Raw genomic sequence first — 27273 nt, forward strand, 5'->3', positions numbered from 1 at the left:
TTGATTGAAATGCCCATAGCATAAAGTCACGTCGACCCATGCTGCATAAAATATGATGGAGTAACTTCAGTGCATGTTTATACTTGGCCACAGATGGCAGTGGGGATGGTATAAAAGAATAAATTAAGCTCAATTGTAAATACACATAATAAATATAATAATAATAAATTTTATTTTTATAGCGCCGACATATTCCGCAGCACTTTACATTTCAGAGGGGATTTGTACAGACAATAGACATTACAGCATAACAATAATCACATACAGTAGATTATAACAAATACCAAGAGGAGTGAGGGCCCTGCTCGCAAGCTTACAGTCTATGAGGAAAGAGGTAGACACGAAAGGTGGGTGGTAACAGTTGCCCTGATTGTATGGACCAGCCATAATGTTAAGTGTGTAACAGTACAGACACAGAGGGCTAATGGATGCATAAAGCATGTGGGAACATGATGCTGGGAACCTGGTTATGGTAAAACTTTTGGCTCTGCCACACAGGGATAGATTAGGTTAATGTGTTGAGGCGATAGGCCAGTCTGAATAAATGCGTTTTCAGGACACGCTTAAAATTGTGGGGATTGGGGACTAATCGTATTGACCTGGGAAGTGCATTCCAAAGAATTGGCGCCGCACGTGTAAAGTCTTGGAGACGGGAGTGGGAGGTTCTGACTATTGAGGATACTAACCTCAGGTCATCAGCAGAACGGAGGGCGCGGGTAGGGTGGTATACTGAAACAAGGGAGGAGATGTAGGGTGGTGCTGAGCCATGGAGGGCTTTGTGGGTGAGGGTAATAAGTTTATACTGAATTCTGGAGTGGATGGGTAGCCAGTGTAATGACTGGCACAAGGTAGAGGCATCGGTGTAACGATTGGTGAGGACTATGATCCTGGCTGCAGCATTCAAGACAGATTGGAGAGGGGAGAGTTTGGTAAGAGGGAGACCGATTAGAAGAGAGTTACAATAGTCGAGACGAGAATGAATAAGAGAAACAGTAAGAGTTTTTGCAGAGTCAAAAGTAAGAAAAGGTCGAATTCTAAAAATGTTTTTGAGGTGCAGATGACAAGAGCGAGCCAGTGATCGAATGTGGGGGGCAAAGGAAAGCTCGGAATCAAGTATGACCCCAAGACAGCGGGCATGTTGCTGGGGAGTAATAGTGGAACCACACACGGAAATGGCAATGTCGGGTGTAGGTACATTAGTAGCGGGAGGAAACACAAGGAGTTCAGTCTTTGACAGGTTCAGTTTAAGATATAATGAGGTCTAGAGTTGAGCGATACCGTCCGATACTTCAAAGTATCGGATCGGAATGGATCGGCCGATCTTAAAAAAAAGTATCGGTATCGCCGATTCCGATACCGGAAGTCCCATTCAAGTCTATGGGACTTCCGGTATCGGAATAAGAAAAATCCTGTTTTTCCCTTGTACAGCCTCTCTGGGGTCTGTACGGGCCTTTCGGGGGGCTGTGCCGGCCTGCCAGGGGGTCTGTGCAGGCTCCGGTGGTCTGTGCCGGCCTGCCGGGGGGCTGTGCCGGCCTGCCGGGGGGCTGTGCCGGCCTGCCAGGGGGGCTGTGCAGGCTCCGGTGGGCTGTGCCGGCCTGCCGGGGGGCTGTGCCGGCCTGCCGGGGGGCTGTGCAGGCTTCGGGGGTCTGTGCAAGCATCGTCCGATGGGACTACAAGTCCCATCGGGCGATGCCTGCTACCATGACAGTGATTGACACATTAGCCAATGATGGGACAGTAGTAGTCCCATCATCCGGCTAATGTGTTGAATGTAAAAAAAAAAAAAAAAATTACATGCTACATACATACAACATGCATACTACATACATGCTACATTCATACTACATACATGCTACATTCATACTACATATATACTACATGCAACATACATACTACATATATACTACATGCAACATACATACTACATATATACTACATGCATGCAACATGCATACTACATATATACTACATGCATCATACATACTACATATATACTACATGCAACATACATACTACATATATACTACATGCATGCAACATGCATACTACATATATACTACATGCTACATACATACTACATATATGCTACATACATACTACATATATACTACATGCATGCTACATACATACTACATACATACTACATATATGCTACATACATACTACATATATACTACATGCATGCTACATACATACTGCATGCTACATACATACTACATGCTACATACATACTACATATATGCTACATACATACTACATATATACTACATGCATGCTACATACATACTGCATGCTACATACATACTACATGCTACATACATACCACATATATACTACATACATACTACATGCATGCTACATGCTACATACATACCACATACATACTACATACATACTACATACATACTACATGCTACATACATACTACATATATACTACATGCATGCTACATACATACTACATGCTACATACATACTACATATATACTACATGCATGCTACATACATACTGCATGCTACATGCATGCTACATACATGCTACATAAATTCCACATATATACTACATACATACTACATACAATACATTCATACAATACATACATAGACATACAGTGCATATAACATAGAGTAACATACTTACCAATACTTGTCTCATTGTTCCTCGAAGCCATTGTCTTTTATGGAATAAATATTAACATAACAAACCACAAAAATACTCACCCACGATCCGAAGCAGTCCACGAGTGTGTCCCACGACGATCTTGGGTAGAGAACTGCAGCATCAGCTGTTGCTGCCGTTCTCTACGGGCTGCAGGAATCCAATGACGGAAGGTAGGTATCCTTCCGCACTGTATTCCTCCGCCACTTAAAAAAAAAAAAAGTCCCTAGTCTCACTTTATGCCATTGCTGTGTGGGAAATTCCCACGCAGCAATGGCATAAAGTGAGACTAGGGACTTTTTTTTTTTTTAAGTGGCGGAGGAATACAGTGCGGAAGGATACCTACCTTCCGTCATTGGATTCCTGCAGCCCGTAGAGAACGGCAGCAACAGCTGATGCTGCAGTTCTCTACCCAAGATCGTCGTGGGACACACTCGTGGACTGCTTCGGATCGTGGGTGAGTATTTTTGTGGTTTGTTATGTTAATATTTATTCCGTAAAAGACAATGGCTTCGGGGAACAATGTGACAAGTATTGGTAAGTATGTTACTCTATGTTATATGTACTGTATGTCTATGTATGTATTGTATGAATGTATTGTATGTAGTATGTATGTAGTATATATGTGGTATGTATGTAGCATGTATGTAGCATGCATGTAGCATGCAGTATGTATGTAGCATGCATGTAGTATATATGTAGTATGTATGTAGCATGTAGTATGTATGTAGCATGCATGTAGTATATATGTAGTATGTATGTAGCATGTAGTATGTATGTAGTATGTATGTGGTATGTATGTAGCATGTAGCATGCAAGTAGTATGTATGTAGTATATATGTGGTATGTATGTAGCATGTAGTATGTATGTAGCATGCAGTATGTATGTAGCATGCATGTAGTACATATGTAGTATGTATGTAGCATGTAGTATGTATGTAGCATGCAGTATGTATGTAGCATGCATGTAGTATATATGTAGTATGTATGTAGCATATATGTAGTATGTATGTAGTATATATGTAGTATGTATGTAGCATGTAGTATGTATGTAGCATGCATGTAGTATATATGTAGTATGTATGTAGCATGTAGTATGTATGTAGCATGCATGTAGTATGTATGTAGTATGTATGTAGTATATATGTAGTATGTATGTAGCATGTAGTATGTATGTAGCATGCATGTAGTATATATGTAGTATGTATGTAGCATGTAGTATGTATGTAGCATGCATGTAGTATGTATGTAGTATGTATGTAGTATGTATGTAGTATATATGTAGTATGTATGTAGCATGTAGTATGTATGTAGCATGCATGTAGTATATATGTAGTATGTATGTAGTATGTATGTAGTATGTATGTAGTATGTATGTAGTATATATGTGTTATGTATGTAGTATGTATGTAGTATGTATGTAGTATATATGTGGTATGTATGTAGTATGTATGTAGTATGTATGTAGTATGTATGTAGCATGTAGTATGTATGTAGCATGCATGTAGTATGTATGTAGTATTTTTTTTTTTTTTAACATTTAACACATTAGCCGGATGATGGGACTACTACTGTCCCATCATTGGCTAATGTGTCAATCACTGTCATGGTAGCAGGCATCGCCAGATGGGACTTGTAGTCCCATCGGACCATGCTTGCACAGACCCCCGGACATCAGCACAGCCCCCCGGCAGGCCGGCACAGCCCCCCGGCAGGCCGGCACAGACCCCCACAGGGTGCACAGACCACCGACAGGCCGGCACAGCCCCCCGGCAGGCCGGTACAGACCCCCACAGGGTGCACAGACCACCGGCAGGCCGGCACAGCCCCCCGGCAGGCCGGTACAGACCCCCACAGGGTGCACAAACCACCGGCAGGCCGGCACAGCCCCCCGGCAGGCCGGTACAGACCCCGGGCAGTCCACACAGCCCCCCGGCAGGCCGGCACAGCCCCCCGGCAGGCCGGCAGAGACCCCCGGAAGGCCCGAAATGACGGCGCATCATGATGCGCACACACCGCGCATCATGATGACGTCAGGCTGTCAATCAACTTTGAACTTCCGATTCCGATGCCGACTTCCGATATTGAAAAAATATCGGAAGTCGGTATCGGAATTCCGATACAGCAAGTATCGGCCGATACCCGATACTTGCGGTATCGGAATGCTCAACACTAGTGAGGACATGATATTAGACACAGCGTTTAGACAATCGCCAGTGTTTTCTAGAAAGGCTGGCGTGATGTCAGGAGAAGAAGCGTATAATTGGGTGTCATCAGCATAGAGATGGTACTGGAAACCAAATCTACTGATTGTTTGTCCAATAGGGGCAGTGTACAAGGAGAAGAGGAGGGGGCCTAGAACCGATCCTTGAGGAACCCCAACAGTAAGGGGAAGGTGAGAGGAGGAGGAACCGGCAAAAGAAACAGTAAAGGAGCGGTCGGAGAGATAGGAGGAGAACCAGGAGAGAACTGTGTCCTTGAGGCCAATGGAATGGAGCATAGTGAGGAGGAGCTGATGATCCACAGTGTCGAATGCTGCAGAGAGATCCAAGAGAATTAGCATGGAGTAATGACCATTTGATTTAGCTGTTAGCAGATCATTAGAGACTTTAGTGAGGGCAGTTTCAGTGGAGTGTAAACAGCGGAAACCGAATTGGAGAGGGTCGAGAACAGAGTTTTCTGAGAGATAGCGGATAAGACGGGAGTGGACCAGGCGTTCCAGGAGTTTAGAGATGAAGGGAAGATTAGAGACAGGTCTATAGTTAGCGGCACAGTTTTATACACATAAATTACAACATTACCTTGTATTTGCCATAGTACCCAGTGCTTGATAAAGAAATCCAGAAAACTTACCCTAACATTAACAAAGTATGCTGCGTCAATTTAGATGGAAAAAAATATAAAACTGATGATGATGCATAATCATTTGATTTTTGGAAAGATAAAAATAGGTAGACGTTTGTATAGCCCAACCTTCACAGCATGAGATCTTCTAAATAACTCAATACCAGCAATTAAACATTCTAATAAGGATTTTTACACCACTGATTGCATGTTTTCTCATTGTATATTCAACTGAAATTTTAAAGTGATGACATATTCTTTAAGCATGTCAAAGCTTGTTGATACATCAGCTGCAACAAGGAAGGAATTGTCCTTGACGTCTTCTCTGCTAGTTCAATAGGATAGCTGAATATTTGTCAAACCACTTCACTTGTTCTCACCTTTTCACATATGGCAGGAAGCAGCTTTGTTGTTATGCCAGATAGCCTAGACCTGACCCTCAACCCTCCCCCTAATCAATTATTAACATTCTCCACCTTAGGAGAAGTATTATGCTTCAAAGTTTCACTGTTTGTGTAACATCCAATGGCATGTTTACATGGGGAGGCTTCAAAAGGCTCCTTTTGCAGTCTGAAACACTTGTGGTTGATCAGCTTCTATAGTAAAATATTTCAAATGTATAACACACAACTAGCTTTTTAGGGTATCTGCAATTATCTTGAGAGTTTTTTAAGATCCCTTTGATGGAACCTTTCAAGTGATTTGAAAAACATTATTTTTTTAGTTTGATAACATTCATAATTTATACATTTTTTTTTACCTTTTACAAGTTTGGAATAAGAATGAATATATGTGTCTGTTGCTGAATCACAGTTATTAGGCTGACACCACACTTAGCATTTAGCTGAATTTTTTGCAGGTTTTTTTAATGCTTTTTCACAGAATTTTTTTTTCAAATAAGGCCCTCCATTTTCTCCAAGGTCTCATTACCTCTAAATACTGCAGGATTCATCTTCTAACATCTAGGCAATGAAGCATCTCCTCCTTCTGGTTACTAGGGTTAGGACAAAAGGATGGCAAGATTATCTCCTGAGCCCTATGATATTTTAATACTACTTTGGGAAGGTATGCTGGATCTAATTTTAACACAACTCTATCGTTTATGACCTGAGTGTAGGGAGGGTCTGATGAAAGTGCATGCAAATCCCCAATCCTATGGGCCGATGTGAGCGCCTCTAATAAGGCTGTTTTTAATGTTAGAATTTTATCTGATGTTGTGTTAGTGGTTCAAACGGACTCTCTGTCAGAGATGATAGGACTAAATTTAGATCCCAAGGAGGAGGAGTAGGGGATGGGACACAGTGAGCTCTAGTACAGGCCCAGATAAACCTGGTCACCCACCTATTGTTTGCCAGGTCGCAGTTGAATAAAGCTGCCAGTGCTGAGACGTGCACTTTGAGGGTACTGACTGCTAACCCCAACTCTAAACCCTTCTGCAGAAATTCCAGTATTGCCACTATCGGGACTTCCCCTTCCCGTATTGGATGTGAGACAGATAAGAATTTTTTCCATATTCTCCCATAAATTTTTGTAGTCACTAGTTTTCTGCTACTGAGTAAGGTGGATATTAACCCCACTGAGAATCCTTTTTTCTCTAGTAGTGACCTTTCAAATTCCAAGCTGTCAAATGCAGCCTGGACTTCTGAGGGGGATTGAAGGGACTCTGTGTTAGAAGTTCCTCGTCCTCCGGGAGTACCCATGGGTCCGTCACTGACATTATCCTCACCCAGTAGAATCATGGTCTTTTTGGCCAAAAGGGGGCTATCACAATCACTCTGGATCTGTTCTCCCTGATCTTCCACAAAACTGCTGGTATGAGGCATATTGGAGGGAAGGCGTACAGGAGACCTGATGTCCACTCTATCTTGAAAGCGTCTACTGGCAACGGCCTGTCTGCTGGACTGAGTGAACAGAATTTCTGAACCTTCCTGTTGGCTTTTGAGGCGAAGAGATCTATACTGGGTTTTCCCCACATGTGCACTATCCGTTGAAAAATGGACTCTTTTAGGCACCATTCTCTTTGCCTCAAGTGGTTCCTGCTCAGAAAGTCTGCCTTAAGGTTGTCTATACCTCAGATAAGCAGGGCCGATAATGAGAGGAACTGGCGTTCTGCCAGAGTCACGATCCTCTTTGTTATCTGCATCAAGGAACGGGTGCTGTTATGAATGGGTCACCGAGGAGGAAAAAATAAACAACAAGCTAAGTCTCAGAAAACTAGAGAAGTTGGTAACTATGCAGATTGCAGATCCCTGAACTTAACCGCACAACTAGCAGCAGTCGTGGAGCGTTCCTAAGACGATCCTAGATGCCTCGTCACAACCAGAGAGCTACATAAGCCTAAAGCAGGAAAAGAGGAAAACTAACTGCCCCAGAGCAGACCCCAAAGGAAAGACAGCCCCCTGTTGTGAGCTCAATTTCGGGTTTGCCTCTGGCTTCTGGTGAGGGTTATGGAGCTGGCTGTGCTGACAGAGGAGTAGTGAGTTCTCTATCTGGACTCCCTCTGTTGGTGAAGGGAGGTAATGAAGCTGATCTAAATGGCAGAGACCGGCCACCTGAGGAGGAGGACTGCGATTGGACATCAGGAGTTTCTGATTGGATTTAAGGCAGCCAACTCCCTAGTTTCTTGCTGGTGATTTTTCCTGACTGTGGCTCCTGGTTTCCAGTTTGGTTCCTGCCTTCCTAAAGCTAAGTTTTCTCTGCTGTTGTTGATATGAGTTTTTGTCTGGTTTGCTTAGTTTTTGTGTTCAGCCAGCCCTGGCTGGGACTGGGCTGAATCCCCAATTTGTCTCTGATCAGTTGATCTCTTTTGCTCTGTCTTCAGAATATACCTGAGTGCTGATATAGTGATTTGAAGTCTAGCGACTTCAGGGCCTTTTTCTATCAGAAGTGTTGGACATTCTTTTTGGCAGGGTTTTTTGCGTGATTGCAGACAGCAGCTTTTCTTTCCTGTCCTTTCTAGTTAGCGAGGGCCCCATCGTTTGCTCAGCCTATCTTTCTACCTGTGTCTGTATTTTCATCTTGTTTCACCGACAATACATGTTGGGGGCTGTCTATTGCTTTGGGGTCTGCTCTGGGGCAGTTTAGATTTTCCCTTTCTTTCTTTAGGCTTATTTAGTTCTCCGGCTGTGACGAGTCATCTAGGACCACTGTAGGCACGCTCCACGGCTACTGCTAGTTGTTGTGGATAGGGTCAGGGGTCTGCAATCCGCTAGTTACCAACCTCTCCGGTTTTCTGGGCTTAGCTTGCTTTTTGTTTTTTCCTCCTCGGTGAATCATTCATAACAGAATCACCAGCCATACCGCAGATTCTAGGGTACTCAAAAGCAGGAGAGAATTGTAAAAAAAAAGAGTTAGAATTTTTTTATATGTATATTTTCTCCTCTTTTTCTCTTGGGCCGTAGGAGGATTCTTTTTTTTTTTTCTTTTTCTCCTTGATGGAGATTAAGCAATTGTTTGATCGTGTGCAGCAGCTCACTACTGAAGTGCGGGGAATTTCCACCTATCTCACTCATTCACATGCTGTTGAACCAAGGATCCCTGCTCCTGATGTGTTTTCTGGGGATCGGTTAAATTTTTGAATTTTAAGAATAATTGTAAATTATTTCTTGCCTTGAAGCCTAACTCATCGGGGAGCTCTGCGCAGCAGGTTAAAATTGTCATCTCCTTGCTGCGCGGCGATCCCCAGGATTGGGCGTTTTCTTTGACACCTGAAGATCCTGTTTTGACTAATGTGGATGCATTTTTTCAAGCCTTGGGGTTGTTATATGATGAACTTAATGCTATTGATCAAGCTGAGAGAGCCCTATTGGCATTGAACCAGGGTCAGGATCCTGCAGAGATATACTGTCAGAAATTCCAAAAGTGGGCGGTCCTTACTACATGAAATGATAGTGCATTGGCAGCTCTCTTTCGGAAGGGTTTGTCTGAGACTTTAAAAGATACTATGGTGGGATTTCCTGTTCCCTCTGGTCTTGACGATTCTATGTCATTAGCCATTAAAGTTGATCGGCGTTTACGTGAATGCAAGACTACACGGGAGGCGCTGCCACATTTTGAACAAATGTCTGAACCTATGCAATGTGATGGAGTTTTGTCTAGGGTGCAACGTCAGGAGTTTAGAAGGCGTAATAAGCTGTGTTTTTTCTGTGGAGATACCTCACATGTTATTTCTGTCTGACCTAAACGAGAGAAACGTTTTGCACACACATTTGCTGTGGGTGGTGTACAACCTAAGTTTCTTTTGGCAATTACTTTGATCTGCTCCTTATCCACGTTTTCCACGAAGGCTTTTGTGGATTCAGGAGCGGCCTTGTATCTAATGGACTTGGATTTTGATAAACGTTGTGGTTTTCCTATGACACCTCTGCGGACGCCTATTCCTTTGAGGGGTATTGATGCTACTCCTTTGGCGAAGAATAAACCTCAGTTTTGGACCCAGGTGATAATGCGGGTCGCCCCAGACCACCAAGAAAATTGCAGATTTTTGGTGTTGCATAATTTACATGATACATTGTTCTGGGTTTTCCCTGGTTGCAAATCCATAATCCGGTTTTGGATTGGAAATCTGCGTCTGTGGTGAGTTGGGGTTGTCGGTGTGCTCTTGGTGACACTCCTGTTTTCTCCACCTCTCCCCAGTCGCATGATGTTCCTGACTATTTGGCTGATTTTTATGATGTATTTAGTGAGAGTAAGTCTGCGCCTTTGCCTCCTCATAGGAGTTATGACTGTGCAATTGAGTTGAGACCTGGGTGTAAATTTCCCAAGGGTCGACTTTTCAATTTATCTGTACCCGAACACGAGGATATGCGATCTTATATTAAGGAGTCGTTGGAGAAGGGTCATATTAGACCATTCTCTTTGCCCTTAGGTGCTGGGGTTTTTTTCGTGGCCAAGAAGGATGGTTCATTAAGGCCTTGTATTGACTATCGTTCCCTCAACAAAATTACAGTTAAATTTCAGTATCCGTTACACCTGATTTCTGATTTATTCTCCGGAGTTAAAGGTGCTTGCTGGTTTACTAAGCTTGACCTCAGGGGGGCGTATAATCTTATCCGCATCAAGCATGGGAATGAATGGAAGACGACGTTTAATACTCCGGAGGGACATTTTGAGTACCTGGTGATGCCTTTTGGGCTCACTAATGCCCTGTCTGTCTTCCAATCCTTCATGAATGATATTTTCTGGGACATTGTGGATACATTTTTGATCATCTATCTGGATGATATTTTGATCTTTTCCAGGGATTGGGATTCTCATGTGGAACATGTTCTGACTGTGTTCCGGATTTTGAGGGAGAATTCCTTGTATGTTAAGGGATCAAAGTGCCTTTTTGGTGTACAAAGGATTTCATTTTTGGGATTTATTTTGTCTCCGTCAACTATTGAAATGGACCCGGCCAAGGTACAAGCCATTTATGATTGGGTTCAACCCACTTCTTTGAAGGCTCTCCAGAAGTTTTTGGGTTTTGCTAATTTTTATCGTAAATTTATAGCTAATTTTTCTGGTATTGCTAAACCACTAACTGATTTAACTAAGAAGGGTGCTGATATGCTGAGTTGGTCTTCAGAGGCTGTTTCGGCCTTTCAGGAGCTGAAGCGGAGGTTCACTTCAGCTCCGGTTTTGCGGCAACCTGATGTCTCACTTCCTTTTCAGGTGGAGGTAGACGCTTCAGAGATTGGTGCAGGAGCTGTTTTGTCCCAAAAAGATCCGGTGACGTCTAAAATGAATCCCTGTGCCTTCTTTTCTCGAAAGTTCTCCCCATCTGAACGCAACTATGATGTGGGGAATCGATAGCCATGAAATGGGCATTTGAGGAGTGGAGACATTTGTTGGAGGGAGCTAGACATCAAGTTGTGGTCCTCACTGACCACAAGAATTTGATTTACCTTGAGTCGGCCAAACGCTTGAATCCTAGACAGGCTAGGTGGGCCTTGTTTTTTTCGCATTTTGATTTTATGGTCTCCTTTCTTCCAGGCACTAAGAATGTTAAGGCAGATGCCCTTTCTAGGAGTTTCTTTGCTGATTCTCCTATTGTGACCAAGCCTACTACCATCCTAGGTGAGGGGGTAGTTCTTTCTGCCATCTTGCCCGATTTGAGACATGCTCTGGAAGAATTCCAGGAGGACAAACCTGAGCGTTGGCCTATGGGAAAATTGTATGTTCCTGACCAGTGGAGGAAGAGAGTGATGTCTGAAGTTCAGTGCTCCGCATTGGCTGGTCATCCAGGTATTTTTGGTCCCAGAGATTTGGTGAGTCGGTCTTTTTGGTGGCCCGCCTTATCTCGTGATGTCAGGAATTTTGTGCAGTCCTGTGGAACTTGTTCCCGGTCTAAACCCTGTTCTCGCTCTAGTGGGTTGTTGATGCCCTTGCCAGTGGCTAAGAGGCCATGGACCCATATTTCAATGGATTTTATTTCTGATCTTCCTGTCTCTCAGAGAATGACTGTTATCTGGGTGATTTGTGATAGATTCTCTAAGATGGTCCATCTTGTACCACTCCCAAAGTTGCCATCTTCCTCAGAGTTGGTACCCTTGTTTTTACAACAGGTGGTTCGGTTGCATGGGATTCCTGCGAACATTGTATCGGGCAGAGGAGTTCAGTTTGTTTCCAGATTCTGGAAAGCCTTTTGTTCCAAGCTGGGAATTCAGTTGTCCTTCTCCTCTGCGTTTCACCCTCAGACCAATGGGCAGACGGAAAGAGCAAACCACACTTTGGAGTCCTATTTGAGATGTTTTATATCTGCTGATCAGGATGATTGGGTTTCATTTTTGCCGTTGGCCGAATTCGTTTTAAATAATAAAGCTAGTTCTGCCACCTTGATGTCGTCCTTTTTCTGTAACTTTGGGTTTCATCCTCGATTTTCTTCAGGGCAAGTGGAATCTTCAGCCTGCCCAGGTGTTGACACTGTGGTAGAGAGAATGCAGCAGATTTGGGACCAAGTAGTGGATAAGTTGTCTCTCTCCCAGGAAAAGGCCCAGCGGTTTTCTAACCGGCATAGGACCATTGGTCCCCGGTTTAAAGTGGGTGATATGGTTTGGTTGTCATCAAAGAATATCTCTATGAAGGTGGCTTCACCAAAGTTCAAGCCAAGATTTATTGGACCTTACAAGATTTTGGAGATTCTTAATCCGGTTTCTTTTCGATTGGCTCTTCCTGTTACGTTTAAGATCCATAACATGTTTCATAAGTCGCTGTTGAAGAGATCTGTTGAGCCAGTAGTTCCTATGGCTGCACCTCCTGACCCTGTATTGGTTGATGGTAATGTGGAATATGAGGAGGAATGTCGCCTCCCAGAGGAGAAAGAGGAAAAAATCAAGCAATTAATTGTAACAACAATAAAAAAGCCGGAAATGACTCTAAGAAGGGCCAGGTCAGTGTTGGGGTCTCTAACCTCCTGCATACCGGCGATGAAATGGGCCCAGTTCCACACAAGGGAACTGCAATGGTGTGTGCTGCAGAATGACATGAAACTTCAGGGACAGTTAAAGCAGAAGCTCACCATCCCAGACTCTGTACTCCAGTCACTCAGGTGGTGGTTACAGATAGAGTCATCTCCTGGGGACTCTTTGTTCTAGCTGATCCTCCAGGTTATCAATCCATATCTTAAGGGATCTAGCCACACAAGTGGCCACTATGGCCAACTTTACTGCCCCAGCCGAGGCCTCCCAGGCTGTTTTAAGGCAATTATCTGTCTTTCTGTCCAGAGGTTCTTTCAGGGTGCCTAAATCCTCAAAGGGCAGGGAGGACTTTCTGGCGACCTTTGAGATCGCTACATCAATCTTTGGACACCTATCACAGAATGAGGATGCCTCTTCCTCAAAGGAGTACCTCCTTTTCAGGGAATTGATTATCTGAGACTTTTTTTCTGTATTTTCCCGTTCCCTTTCTATGAGCCCTTGCAGTTGTTCATTAATAGGGAAGGCTCTACGCTATTTCTTTTGCAAATTGCTAAACATGAGTTCCTGGGCCATCTTTTTTGCTCGCTCATCTACTAGCCCCAAGGTAGATCAGATTGCTTTTATAAGCTTATCTGTAGTTTCCACTGGGAACACATCTTCCTCATCAGAACTACTTTCTGAGTAGCAGGATTTATCCAAGTCTTCCTCTGATCCTGTGGAGTCCTCCTGAGAGACCAATGAAGGGCTAGACCTAACCCTTGCTTTGCTATCCATATCATTTGATTGTAAAGCCCTCACTGATTTACAGACATCTGACTGAATCAGGGATCTCAGGATTTCAATGAAAGAGGGTGTCTCTTCCACTACTGTCTTGTCAATATAGTCCTGGCACAATCTCTTATTCCAGGATGCACCTAAGGGATCTTTACATAAGGGACATTCCTTATTCTTAGATTTTGATCTACTCTTCTTAGGGACCTCCTATACTCCACCCCACCAATGTATGAAAAAAAGAGGGGAGAGAGGAGACAAGAGAGAGAGAAAGAGAACAGACATTAGCATGCTGGACTTTCTCGAAGCTCACTCACCACTCGGATGCTTTACAGGACAGGTACCGGATCTGGAGGCTGACTGGTCTTCTCACTGTCTCCCAATGAGACTATGGACCCCTCCTTTTTTGAACCATGATGATCCACCCGTACTCTGCACAAGCGGCTCCCACTGCTGCTGCGGTGCATCTGGCTCTTCTCATTTGAGCAAGACCACCTTTCCTGCACCTCCTGGGGCGGCTGCAAGTGCTCTGGCGAAAGGCTCTCCATCTCACAAGCTGCTTAGCTGCTGCAGTTGCTGCTTCCTGATGAGAGCAGTCACATTCGACCCAGTAATGGCCTGGTGACTGCATTATTTTTTGATTAATTGATCATCTGGTTAATCCTGCACCTGCCAGTCGCCTGCACTTCCTGCCTCGCATGCGCGCTGTATCTTTGTTTGTGCACACCCCCGTGTTATGAATGAGTCACCGTAGGAGGCAAAAACAGAAATACAAGCTAAGTCCAGAAAACCAGAGAAGTTGGCAACTATCAGATTGCAGACCCCTGAACCTATCAACACAACTAGCAGTAGCGGTGGGGGGTTCCTACGATGCCCTAGACCCCTCGATCACAGCCGGAGAATTAAATAGGCCTAAAGAAAGAAAGGGGAAATCTAAACTGCCCCAGAGCAGACCCCAAAGCAATAAGCAGCCCCCAACATATAATGACGGTGAAGCAAGATGAAAACACTAACACAGACAGAAAGATAGACTGAGCAAAGACGGGGCCCAAAACTACCTAGATAGGAAAGGACAGGAAGGCTGCTGTCTGCAATCTGCCAAAACCCTATCAAAGACATAAGCCAACATACTGATATGAAAAAGGCCCAGAAGCAGCTAGGCTTCAAAAACTAAATCAGCACTCAGGTATTTTCAGAAGACAGAGCTAAAGGAATTCAGCACACCCCAGCAGGGAATGGCAGAAATCCAGAAAAACAAAGCAAAACAAAGTCAAAGCACAAATGCAAAAGGCCGAGCAGCAAACTTAGCTTTAGAGGAGCAGGAATTCAGACTGGTCTCCAAGGATCCCACAGAGAAATCACCCACAGGGCAGAAGGGCGTCGGCAGCCTTATATCCAGTCAGTAACTCCACTCAGCCAGTCATCATCCTCAGCCTCAGGTGTTTGATAATCAGGCTCACTACCTTTCTTTACCAGAAGAGGGAGTTCCTCGGGCCTCAGTAATGAAGGGGAAAATGAACTCACAACACCCCCGGTAATCATCGTGCCCCTTACTATGCTGGCTTGAGGATCGCGCACACGCTCACTGGCAACCACTTCCGGTGCGCGCTCTGTACTGCTTCCGGTGCGCACCCCCTGCCATGTGGGCACACCCAGGAGTTACTTTCCTGAGTGCGCTACTATCTCCAATGCGAGTCCTACATTCCGGCCCCGCAGCTGCTGGCAAGCGTCCTGAGCTTCCAGGTGCATACACTGTTGCTGCTCCCCGGCTCCCGTTTCCGGTATGCGCCCGACTACTTCCGGTGTATGCTCCCTGCTCGCGTACCCTACAGCTGCCTGTGCTCCTAGGTGTCCACACCAGCTGCGCGCACCCAGGTTCCACATCCGGTGCGCACCCAAGTCACCGTGCACCTGTTGCGTTCCCATGCCACCAGCGCCATGACATCCATCTTTGCTGCCTTCATACCTGCGGCCCCCATGGACGTGGTCTCAGGAGGAAGCTCAATGCCGTTCTGGCTACCACTGCTGCAGGTACTTTTTTCTCGGGTAGTTCATGGTGTCAGGCTTGTGCTCAAAAAGGAGTGACTCCCAAAGGGCCTCCGAGGAGTTTTACTTCTGCCTGGGCACCGATGTGTCTCATGGGCTGCATGGCCACTATGTGTCGACAGGGAGGGGCACAGAAAGTGTCCTCCGAGGACTTCCATGGGGCATGTCATCATCAGGGAGAGTACACCTAATGTGGCCTCCGAGGCTCTAAACTTCACCCGGGCATTGCCTCACGGGCTGTGGCCATGCATTCACTCAGGGGGGGCATGGGAATTTATGGCCCCCGAGGTGACTACCGGTACCTGGTGATGGAGGTAGCAGACCCGTGCCTGCCAGTAGCCTTCCAACCCAGGCCCAGGCATCCTTTTCTTTCTTCAAAAGTCTTCATCTTGAGGGTTCCCCATCAAGAACAGGAAATCAACTCATGTGGAGAGAGGAGCCACCACTTTTATCTTGAAGGTTTCCTGTCCTTGAAGGGAGCATCTCCTCTCTCGTGGTGCCATCATGTAGGATGGAACAATCTCTCTCTCTCTCCTCGCTAAACTCCCAAACTGTCAAATGGACTTCCAGGAGAATTCCATGTTCAGATTCAGCACAGGACATTAGGTGTCTGGTATGAACCCCAAAGAGTTTGGGTTTCCTCATCTCTAGCCAGAGACACTACAGCTAGATGTTATTTTAGAGTATACAGTATATCTTGAAATGTTGAAAACTGTTTTCCCTTTAGCACTATTGGCTTAAAAAAATGAATGTTTAAAATATTTCAAACTAATACACTACTATTAGAAATACATGTAAAAAAAAACATATAAACATATGATATACAGTTGTGGCCAAAAGTATTGACACCCCTGCAATTTTGTCAGATAATATTCAGTTTCTTCCTGAAAATTATTGCAAACACAAATTCTTTGTTATTATTATCTTCATTTAATTTGTCTTAAATGAAAAAGCACAAAAAGAATTGTCCTAAAGCCAAATTGGATATAATTCCACACCAAACATAAAAAGAGGGTGGACAAAAGTATTGGCACTGTTCGAAAAATCATGTGATGCTTCTCTAATTTGTGTAATTAACAGCACCTGTAACAAACCTGTGGCAAAGAAGAATGGTCTAAAATTCCAGCAGAGCATTGTAAGAAACTTATTGATGGTTACCGGAAGCGGTTGGTCGCAGTTATTTTGGCTAAAGGTTGTGCAACCAAGTATTAGGCTGAGGGTGCCAATACTTTTGTCTGGCCCATTTTTGGAGTTTTGTATGAAATGATCAATGTTTTGCTTTTTGCTTCATTCTCTTTTGTGTTTTTTCATTTAAGACAAATTAAATGAAGATAATAATGCCAAAGAATGTGTGATTGCAATCATTTTCAGGAAGAAACTTAGTATTAATCTGACAAAATTGCAGGGGTGTCAATACTTTTGGCCACAACTGTATCATATATAAAGATATGATATATCATATGTACAGCTGTGGCAAAAATTAAGAGACCACTGCACAGTTTTATAAAAATCAGCTTCTCTGGCAGCCATTCCAATCCAGTGTCAGTTGAATTCCAACCAGAGTACACAGCTGTCTGCATAGCCTTTGCTGGTTATTAATTATAGGGGAACCCACATCATTTTTTTAGGGGCCCCCCATTTTAATAGCCAGTAAAAGCTAAGTATTCAGTGTTGAGATGATATTAATTACCTGGGAAGCTCCATGGTTATTACCCCCTTCCCAGGCTATAAACATCTGCCCCCAGTTGCCGACTTTCCCTCTTCTTGTTATGAGAATTGCGCTGGAGCCGATGCCATTTTTTCCTGAAAAATAATCTTTTATTAATTAAATACATGTACAGTAAGCTGCACACACTGTACTAATTGTATTTGTCACTGACTTCTATATATCTACCTATTATATTTGTACTTTCTGTATGTGATTTTACACTACCGCTGCTGCTGAAGAACCAGCTTTTCTTCTATTTATCTATCTAGCTATGTTATATAAACATATACAGTGGGGAAAAAAAGTATTTAGTCAGTCAGCAATAGTGCAAGTTCCACCACTTAAAAAGATGAGAGGTGTCTGTAATTTACATCATAGGTAGACCTCAACTATGGGAGACAAACTGAGAAAAAAAAATCCAGAAAATCACATTGTCTGTTTTTTTTTCATTTTATTTGCATATTATGGTGGAAAATAAGTATTTGGTCAGAAACATGCAATCAAGATTTCTGGCTCTCACAGACCTGTAACTTCTTCTTTAAGAGTCTCCTCTTTCCTCCACTCATTACCTGTAGTAATGGCACCTGTTTAAACTTGTTATCAGTATAAAAAGACACCTGTGCACACCCTCAAACAGTCTGACTCCAAACTCCACTATGGTGAAGACCAAAGAGCTGTCAAAGGACACCAGAAACAAAATTGTAGCCCTGCACCAGGCTGGGAAGACTGAATCTGCAATAGCCAACCAGCTTGGAGTGAAGAAATCAACTGTGGGAGCAATAATTAGAAAATGGAAGACATACAAGACCACTGATAATCTCTAGGGATCTGGTGCTCCACGCAAAATCCCACCCCGTGGGGTCAGAATGATCACAAGAACGGTGAGCAAAAATCCCAGAACCACGCGGGGGGACCTAGTGAATGAACTGCAGAGAGCTGGGACCAATGTAACAAGGCCTACCATAAGTAACACACTACGCCACCATGGACTCAGATCCTGCAGTGCCAGACGTGTCCCACTGCTTAAGCCTGTACATGTCTGGGCCCGTCTGAAGTTTGCTAGAGAGCATTTGGATGATCCAGAGGAGTTTTGGGAGAATGTCCTATGGTCTGATGAAACCAAACTGGAACTGTTTGGTAGAAACACAACTTGTCGTGTTTGGAGGAAAAAGAATACTGAGTTGCATCCATCAAACACCATACCTACTGTAAAGCATGGTGGTGGAAACATCATGCTTTGGGGCTGTTTCTCTGCAAAGAGGCCAGGATGACTGATCCGGGTACATGAAAGAATGAATGGGGCCATGTATCGTGAGATTTTGAGTGCAAACCTCCTTCCATCAGCAAGGGCATTGAAGATGAAACGTGGCTGGGTCTTTCAACATGACAATAATCCAAAGCACACCGCCAGGGCAACGAAGGAGTGGCTTCGTAAGAAGCATTTCAAGGTCCTGGAGTGGCCTAGCCAGTCTCCAGATCTCAACCCTATAGAAAACCTTTGGAGGGAGTTGAAAGTCCGTGTTGCCAAGCGAAAAGCCAAAAACATCACTGCTCTAGAGGAGATCTGCATGGAGGAATGGGCCAACATACCAACAACAGTGTGTGGCAACCTTGTGAAGACTTACATAAAACGTTTGACCTCTGTCATTGCCAACAAAGGATATATCACAAAGTATTGAGATGAAATTTTGTTTCTGACCAAATACTTATTTTCCACCATAATGTGCAAATAAAATGAAAAAAAAACAGACAATGTGATTTTCTGGATTTTTTTTTCTCAGTTTGTCTCCCATAGTTGAGGTCTACCTATGATGTAAATTACAGACGCCTCTCATCTTTTTAAGTGGTGGAACTTGCACTATTGCTGACTGACTAAATACTTTTTTTCCCCACTGTATTAGGGTGCCAAGGAAATGCATGGTAAAAATTAAGTACCAAGTTTTTGAAGGTCTTACCTCCTAATTTTGTTCCTTTTTGGTCATAGATATTTTATAATTTTCTTTTTGTAAGATTAGTTATCACTTAGCGGTTGCTCAATGGCACATCATATTGCAGTTTTAAATGTTTCTTTAGTATTTATCGTCATGCATATCCAGCATTATGTATCGTATGTTATGCCGTTTACCGATCAGATTAATTGATTTCATATTTAAACAGATCGGGCATTTCTGAACGCAGCGATACCAAACGTGTGTGTGTGTATATATATATACATATATATATATATATATATATATATATATTATATTTATAATATATACTTGAGCAAGTTGTAAGCCTAAATTTAATGTCAACATATTTTACGTGGTGAATCCTGATGCCAAAATGCCAAAATGAACAAATTTGAGGGGTAAGACTTACCAATTTGCAAAGTTCATTTTTTCTTAGCACCCTAATATATATTTATATATATATACAGTGGGGCAAAAAAGTATTTAGTCAGTCAGCAATAGTGCAAGTTCCACCACTTAAAAAGATGAGAGGCGTCTGTAATTTACATCATAGGTAGACCTCAACTATGGGAGACAAACTGAGAAAAAAAAATCCAGAAAATCACATTGTCTGTTTTTTTTTCATTTTATTTGCATATTATGGTGGGAAATAAGTATTTGGTCAGAAACAAGCAATCAAGATTTCTGGCTCTCACAGACCTGTAACTTCTTCTTTAAGAGTCTCCTCTTTCCTCCACTCATTACCTATAGTAATGGCACCTGTTTAAACTTGTTATCAGTATAAAAAGACACCTGTGCACACCCTCAAACAGTCTGACTCCAAACTCCACTATGGTGAAGACCAAAGAGCTGTCAAAGGACACCAGAAACAAAATTGTAGCCCTGCACCAGGCTGGGAAGACTGAATCTGCAATAGCCAACCAGCTTGGAGTGAAGAAATCAACTGTGGGAGCAATAATTAGAAAATGGAAGACATACAAGACCACTGATAATCTCTAGGGATCTGGTGCTCCACGCAAAATCCCACCCCGTGGGGTCAGAATGATCACAAGAACGGTGAGCATAAATCCCAGAACCACGCGGGGGGACCTAGTGAATGAACTGCAGAGAGCTGGGACCAATGTAACAAGGCCTACCATAAGTAACACACTACGCCACCATGGACTCAGATCCTGCAGTGCCAGACGTGTCCCACTGCTTAAGCCTGTACATGTCCGGGCCCGTCTGAAGTTTGCTAGAGAGCATTTGGATGATCCAGAGGAGTTTTGGGAGAATGTCCTATGGTCTGATGAAACCAAACTGGAACTGTTTGGTAGAAACACAACTTGTCGTGTTTGGAGGAAAAAGAATACTGAGTTGCATCCATCAAACACCATATCTACTGTAAAGCATGGTGGTGGAAACATCATGCTTTGGGGCTGTTTCTCTGCAAAGGGGCAAGGACGACTGATCCGGGTACATGAAAGAATGAATGGGGCCATGTATCGTGAGATTTTGAGTGCAAACCTCCTTCCATCAGCAAGGGCATTGAAGATGAAACGTGGCTGGGTCTTTCAACATGACAATGATCCAAAGCACACCGCCAGGGCAACGAAGGAGTGGCTTCGTAAGAAGCATTTCAAGGTCCTGGAGTGGCCTAGCCAGTCTCCAGATCTCAACCCTATAGAAAACCTTTGGAGGGAGTTGAAAGTCCGTGTTGCCAAGCGAAAAGCCAAAAACATCACTGCTCTAGAGGAGATCTGCATGGAGGAATGGGCCAACATACCAACAACAGTGTGTGGCAACCTTGTGAAGACTTACAGAAAACGTTTGACCTCTGTCATTGCCAACAAAGGATATATCACAAAGTATTGAGATGAAATTTTGTTTCTGACCAAATACTTATTTTCCACCATAATATGCAAATAAAATGAAAAAAAAACAGACAATGTGATTTTCTGGATTTTTTTTTCTCAGTTTGTCTCCCATAGTTGAGGTCTACCTATGATGTAAATTACAGACGCCTCTCATCTTTTTAAGTGGTGGAACTTGCACTATTGCTGACTGACTAAATACTTTTTTGCCCCACTGTATATATATATATATATATATATATATTTGAGCAAGTGCTAAATCTAAATTTAATATCAACATATATTACATGGTGAATCCTTATGCCAAAAGGAACAAATTTGAGGAGTAGACTTACCAATTTGCAAAGTTCATTTTTCCTTGGCACCCTAATACATATACTTTTGTGTGTGTCACTGACATCTCTATATATAAAGCTGAAAGTATGTGTGTGTATCACCAACCACGAAGCATCTTTCATTTCACCAGAGCTGTTTAAAAGAAGATGAGCTGTGATTGGTTGCTATGAGCAACAGTTTTCCTTGCAACCATTCACTAAGCATCTCTAATTTCACCAGAGCTAGTTAAAAGAAGCTGAGCCGTGATTGGTTGCTATGAGCAAGTTTTCCCACTTGACAACACCTCAGCAGACACTGACCGGGTGAGAGAAATCTAGCATCCCTGGGAACATAAGCTCCCAGCCATTGTCTTCCCCCAAAAAGGAGCAGAGAGCACATGACAGAAATTAATCCCCCCTCCCATGCCCATATACCCATCACACATCCTCCATCCCAAAGGCACATCTTCCCTCTTAAAGGCATCATTGGTATGGAAATCAGAGCAAATCCATCCAGTGCTTTGGTTTTGACCCCAGGCCTCTCTTAAAGGGATCCCCGGTATGGAGGTTAGGACTATTCCACTCAGCTCTGTGGTTCTGACCCCAGGGTCTCTTAAAGGGAACATTGGTATGGAAGTTATGGCAAATCCACTCTGCGCTTTGATACTGACTCCAGGCATTTCTTAAAGGGACCTCCAGTATGGAAGTCAGGGCAAATCCTTCCAACGCTTTGGTTCTGATCCCAGGCTTCTATTAAAGGAATCATTGGTATGGAAGTCAGGGCAAATCCACTCAGCGCTCTGGTTCTGATCTCAGGCTCTCTTAAAGGGATCCCCAGTATGGAAGTTAGGGCAAATCCACTCAGAGCTCTGGTTCTGACCAAAGGCCCCTCTTAAAGGGATCCCCGGTATGAAAGTGAGGGCAAATCCACTCTGCGCTTTGGTACTCACCTCAGGCCTCTCTTAAAGGGATCTCTGGTAAAGAAGTTTGGGTAAATCCCTCAGCATTCTGGTTCTCAACCCAGGCTTCTATTAATGGGATCATTGGTATGGAAGTCAGGGCAAATCCACTCAATGCTCTGGTTCTGATCCTAGGGTCTCTTAAAGGGAACCCTGGTATGGAAGCTAGGACCGCTCCAATCAGTGCTCTGGTTCTGACCCCAGGCTGACGGGATGATGTGGGATAGGGGTAGTAGTCTGGTTGCTCTGACTGATGGGATGATGTGGGATATTATAGTGAATGTGGCTATTCGGAGTGGGCAGGGCTATACACTCAGCTTTATATATATAGATATAATCATTATAATTTGTTATAACTAACCGTAGTTCGTTACTATGCCCAGGCAGCATCGGGCTCTTCAGTTAGTATATATATATTGTGGTGTAGTTACCACTATGTCAGCTAGGGGGCGCTGTGTGGGTGTCCCAGGACGGGTGTACAGGCACATTCAGTGTGGTAACAGGAGCAGGGTCCTAAATGACCATTATGGGTCTCAAGGTGGGTGGCCTTGGGATGCAGGCTCCAGGGTGTATTGATCAGCAGAGGTACTGCTGATCTTTCTGTTACACTGTGTCAGGGAAACCTGTGTGTGTCTATACAACCTTTAGTGATGTCATAGCCATGTGATCACCTGTGGGTGTGGTTACAGGGCTATGTAATTGTGGTGTTTGGCACATGTGAGATAGTGTGGAGTGAGTCTGTCTGAGTGTGGACAGACTTCCATGTGTCCAGGTGGGACACTACAGAGAGTGTATATGGGGAGGAATACAGCTCCCAGCATGTGCTGAGACTCTCAGTCCGAGTCTGAAGAAGCCACGGACATTTCTGTTCCTTTGCCTGAAGTGAAGGTTACATTTCAGTGTTATGCTGTCTATGGTTTATGGAGTAATAAACCTGGTGAAATTTTAAAGGAACGTGCCTCATGTTTGTCTCCCGCTGCACCTAAGCGAGTCAAATCCCTACAATTGGCGGAGAACGCGGGCAGCGACTCCCAGAAGCATGTGGGGCAGTGCTGGCGGTTCTGAGCCAGGAGAGCAGACGCTCTGACAACCGTGAGTAATACTGACTGAGGTCAGAGAAAGTGACTATTAATATTTGTGGGATACCTCTGAGGAGAAGAGGCGTCCGGGAAACTGTGTGGCCGACACAGGTAACAGACAGGAGTCTGTGTTGCACTGACCAGGGTCAGTGAGAGACTGTGTTCCTGGAGGGGTCAGTGAGCAAGGTCCTGGAGGGTCAGTGTTGGGAGGTTCTGGGAGAGGAATCGGATCCCTGGAACACGTGCTATGACCTTGGACCTGGTGAGGCGTGTGTTGGGCAGTCTCAGGTGGAGACGGATGTCCTGAAGAGCACTCGCTGTGCCCCTGGACCTGGTGAGGCTGGTGTGTTGGGAGACCCTGGGAGGAGGGTCGGCTCCCTGAATAGCACCCAGTGTGCCCTGTGTGTTGGACGGTCTCAGGTGGAGACGGTACGTCCTGAGTGGCACACGAACAGGACATGTGAGAGACTGTGCATGTGTTTTTTTTTTTCTTTTCCTCTGCAAAACCTGAAGGTGCTTGCTGTGGCTCAGAGTGGTCACGAAGGTCTCGCAGCACAGGGACCTGGTGTTTTTCCTCTTTGAGCATTGGTAGCAGACGCTGTCTGGCTACACCATCCTGCTGCAGCTTTATTGCATATGACTAAGCGGATACAGTAGTTGTGGCTTTACACAACTATTGAGGGTGAGTACCCTGTATGATTGCTTTATAACCCATTATACCTGCACTGGTAAGGCCCTATGGGCGCGCTTTTGTGGTTTTTATCTTTGAGGGTGACAAGCGGTTTCCGGTAACCCGGCGGGGTTAAGAAGGGGACAAGCGGCTTCTGGTGGATCGGTGGGTCCACGAAGACTGCACAGCAGGAACTGCAGTGACACCAGCCGCTGTGTGTGTGTGTGAACAGCAGCCGGAGGTGCCGGTGATCAGTGACAGCAGGAGCTGTGGTGGTGCCAACAAAGACTTGTGTGGTATCGTTAAATGACAAACTGTACTGTGTGAACTGTGGCATAAGAAGTTCTGCAGAACGGACATGGGGAAATCCCAAAAGGGGGCGGTGACCCAAAAGGGAGTGGTAACCAAAAAGGGGTGGAGTCCCAAAAGGGGGCGGTGACACAAATTGGAGTGGTAACCCAAAAAGGGGTGGAGTCACAAAAGGGGGCGGTGACCCAAATTGGAGTGGTAACCCAAAAAGGGGTGGGGTCCCAAAAGGGGGCAGTGACCCAAATTGGAGTGGCAACCCAAAGTGGGGTGGTGGTCCAGGAAGTGGCCAAGTGTGATGAAGTGACAGCACTGGGTGACTCAGTAGGTATGTCTGGAGTACCGCAGTGTATGTGCAGGTCTTTTTCAGAATGTGGAATATCCTTTCCAGGTAGTAATGATGGGCCACAGATGTGTACAGTGATGCTGCACCGGGAAGGAGCCTTTGGTCGGCTGGACTCAGAGAGTCAGGTGACTCTGACAGGAACGCCTCTCGTTTTCTCTCTGACCGAGAAAAATGTCAGGGTTCGCTGTAAACACGGGGTCACGGTGAACTACGCAGTAGACACAGTAGTGTTTGAGGGGACCAAAGGTGGTGAGTGCCAAGGTAGAGGGATACCACGGGACTTAGTCTATGCCTGGGAGAGGGGCCGGGACTTTCTTTTGTTTGATGACGTTTGGTCTGACGATGGAGATGCTTCGACTGTGGGACAAGCAGACACTGAGACAGTGACGGCTCCTGACATGGACAGGTCAGAGGTAGAACTGACCAGAGGAAGAAGTACATCTGCCCAACTGACGGACCTGACGTCTCGTGATAAGACAGATGGTGGGCTGGGAGATGAGACGACTGGACTAGACACATTGGTGCTGGACGGTAACTGGAGGGTTCACTCGACTGGGGTGACTGACCCAGTGGTACCCTTTAACGATATAATTAAAGAGGTAGTGGTGCGACACGTGATGGACAAAAGAGAACAAGATCGTGAGATACAGCTGATAAAGGAGACTGTAACAGAACATGTCGAACGGGAAAGAGTCCTAAGGCAAGCAGCTGAGCACAGAGTGGATGAGCTGGAGAAGGAAGTCTCTGAGCTCAGAGGTCACCTGTCAGCGTGTAAAACCATGAACAAGACCCTGTTGGAAGATATGGAGGTGCTCAGAGAGGCCCAAGAGAAGCATCAACAGGAGATTCTCAGGAGAGAGGATGAGCGTCGCTACCTGGCAGAGGAGAAAGATAAAGTTCTGCAAGAACTCAGTGGAGTAGTAAAAGGTCTTCTGCAGGAGAAGTGGAGGGGCGAAGACGTACAGCGGCCTTGCCCGACTGATAGCAAGGCAGAACTGCCAAAGCCCATCTTGGAAAAGGGTCCTGAAGACTGTAAATCTCAGGAAGATGGTGAGCCAAGAGCTGCACAAGACAGTCACCCGGTCTTGGCAGATACCTTGAGGGAAGTGTCCGTGGGGAACCCAGAGCCATCTGTCCAGGATGAGAGCAAGTCCATGACCTTCAAGTGTGTGATGGAGGTACCCGAAGACGTGCGAGAAGCGTGTGCCAGCAAAGGTGTGCATGAGACCTTTAAAAAGGCAGTAAAGGCCTATAGTGTGAGCTGGGCACCAGAAACAGACCAGTTGGTGATACTGGCAGAAACGGAAGACACAGAGAGAAGGGTGGCTGTCCTGAAGGAGATGCACCTACAATGTCTCCGCACGAAACAGATGCTCGTGAAGCGTAATTGGAAAGCCGCTCGACGTCTGGAGCTTGCAAGGGAAGCACAAAGTCGGCTGGGCTTTGTGGAAGACATAATTCCGGTGCCCAGAAATCTGGTGGGGAAAGTCGTTGGCAGACTTGGAAAGGTAATACAGGAGATGGTGAATCGATCCTGTGTGAAGAGAGTGAGGATCCCACCTGCTGGTGAAATCCAAGTCGTTATTGAAGATGACGTGGTTCCTGTCATTGTGGTTGGTTCGGTGGAAAGCATTGGGAAGCTTCGCATGCTCCTGGAATATCGGGTAGCGTACCTGAAGGAGATTGAGCAGCTAAGACAGGATCGACTGCAGATGAATGAGCAGATAGAGAACGTCAGGTGGCGTCCCCCTCCAACCCAAGGTGTAAGGACCCGAAGGGATCCTCCAAGGAATGAAAGGACAGGTAGTCGAAGGCAAGAACGTCGAGAGTCCGCAAGTGGCCGTTCTAATCTTAGTAACATAGGCACGAGACTCGGTGGTGGACATAGCGACAGAGGGTCAGACTCAGACCAGCCAGTTGGCCCAGCTGGACGTGGGACTCATGACCGTGCGAACTGGGAGAGCCAGCCAGTGAGAGAAAGGTCGCGTGATGAAGCACACTGCAGACAGGTGGAGACTAAAGAGTGTCTGGTCACACTGACGGACGTTGACGGGAAGGCCAAAGCCCAAGGCCGAGATACTGACCGCTGGGGGCAGGGGAGGCCTAACGTAAATATGCAGTATGACTACCGAAACAGACGGAGATGGTCCTCCCGACTGGTAGGGCAAGGTGACATGGGTGCCAGGTCTCAAGATCCCTGGGTGATGTCATGTGTTCAACCCCACAAGTTTGAACAGAGGGGGGAGGTATGTGGTGTAGTTACCACTATGTCAGCTAGGGGGCGCTGTGTGGGTGTCCCAGGACGGGTGTACAGGCACATTCAGTGTGGTAACAGGAGCAGGGTCCTAAATGACCATTATGGGTCTCAAG

This window comes from Dendrobates tinctorius, unplaced genomic scaffold (genome assembly GCF_039654945.1).
Source record: "Dendrobates tinctorius isolate UK_male_01 unplaced genomic scaffold, ASM3965494v1 ptg000102l, whole genome shotgun sequence".
Classification (NCBI taxonomy): domain Eukaryota; kingdom Metazoa; phylum Chordata; class Amphibia; order Anura; family Dendrobatidae; genus Dendrobates; species Dendrobates tinctorius.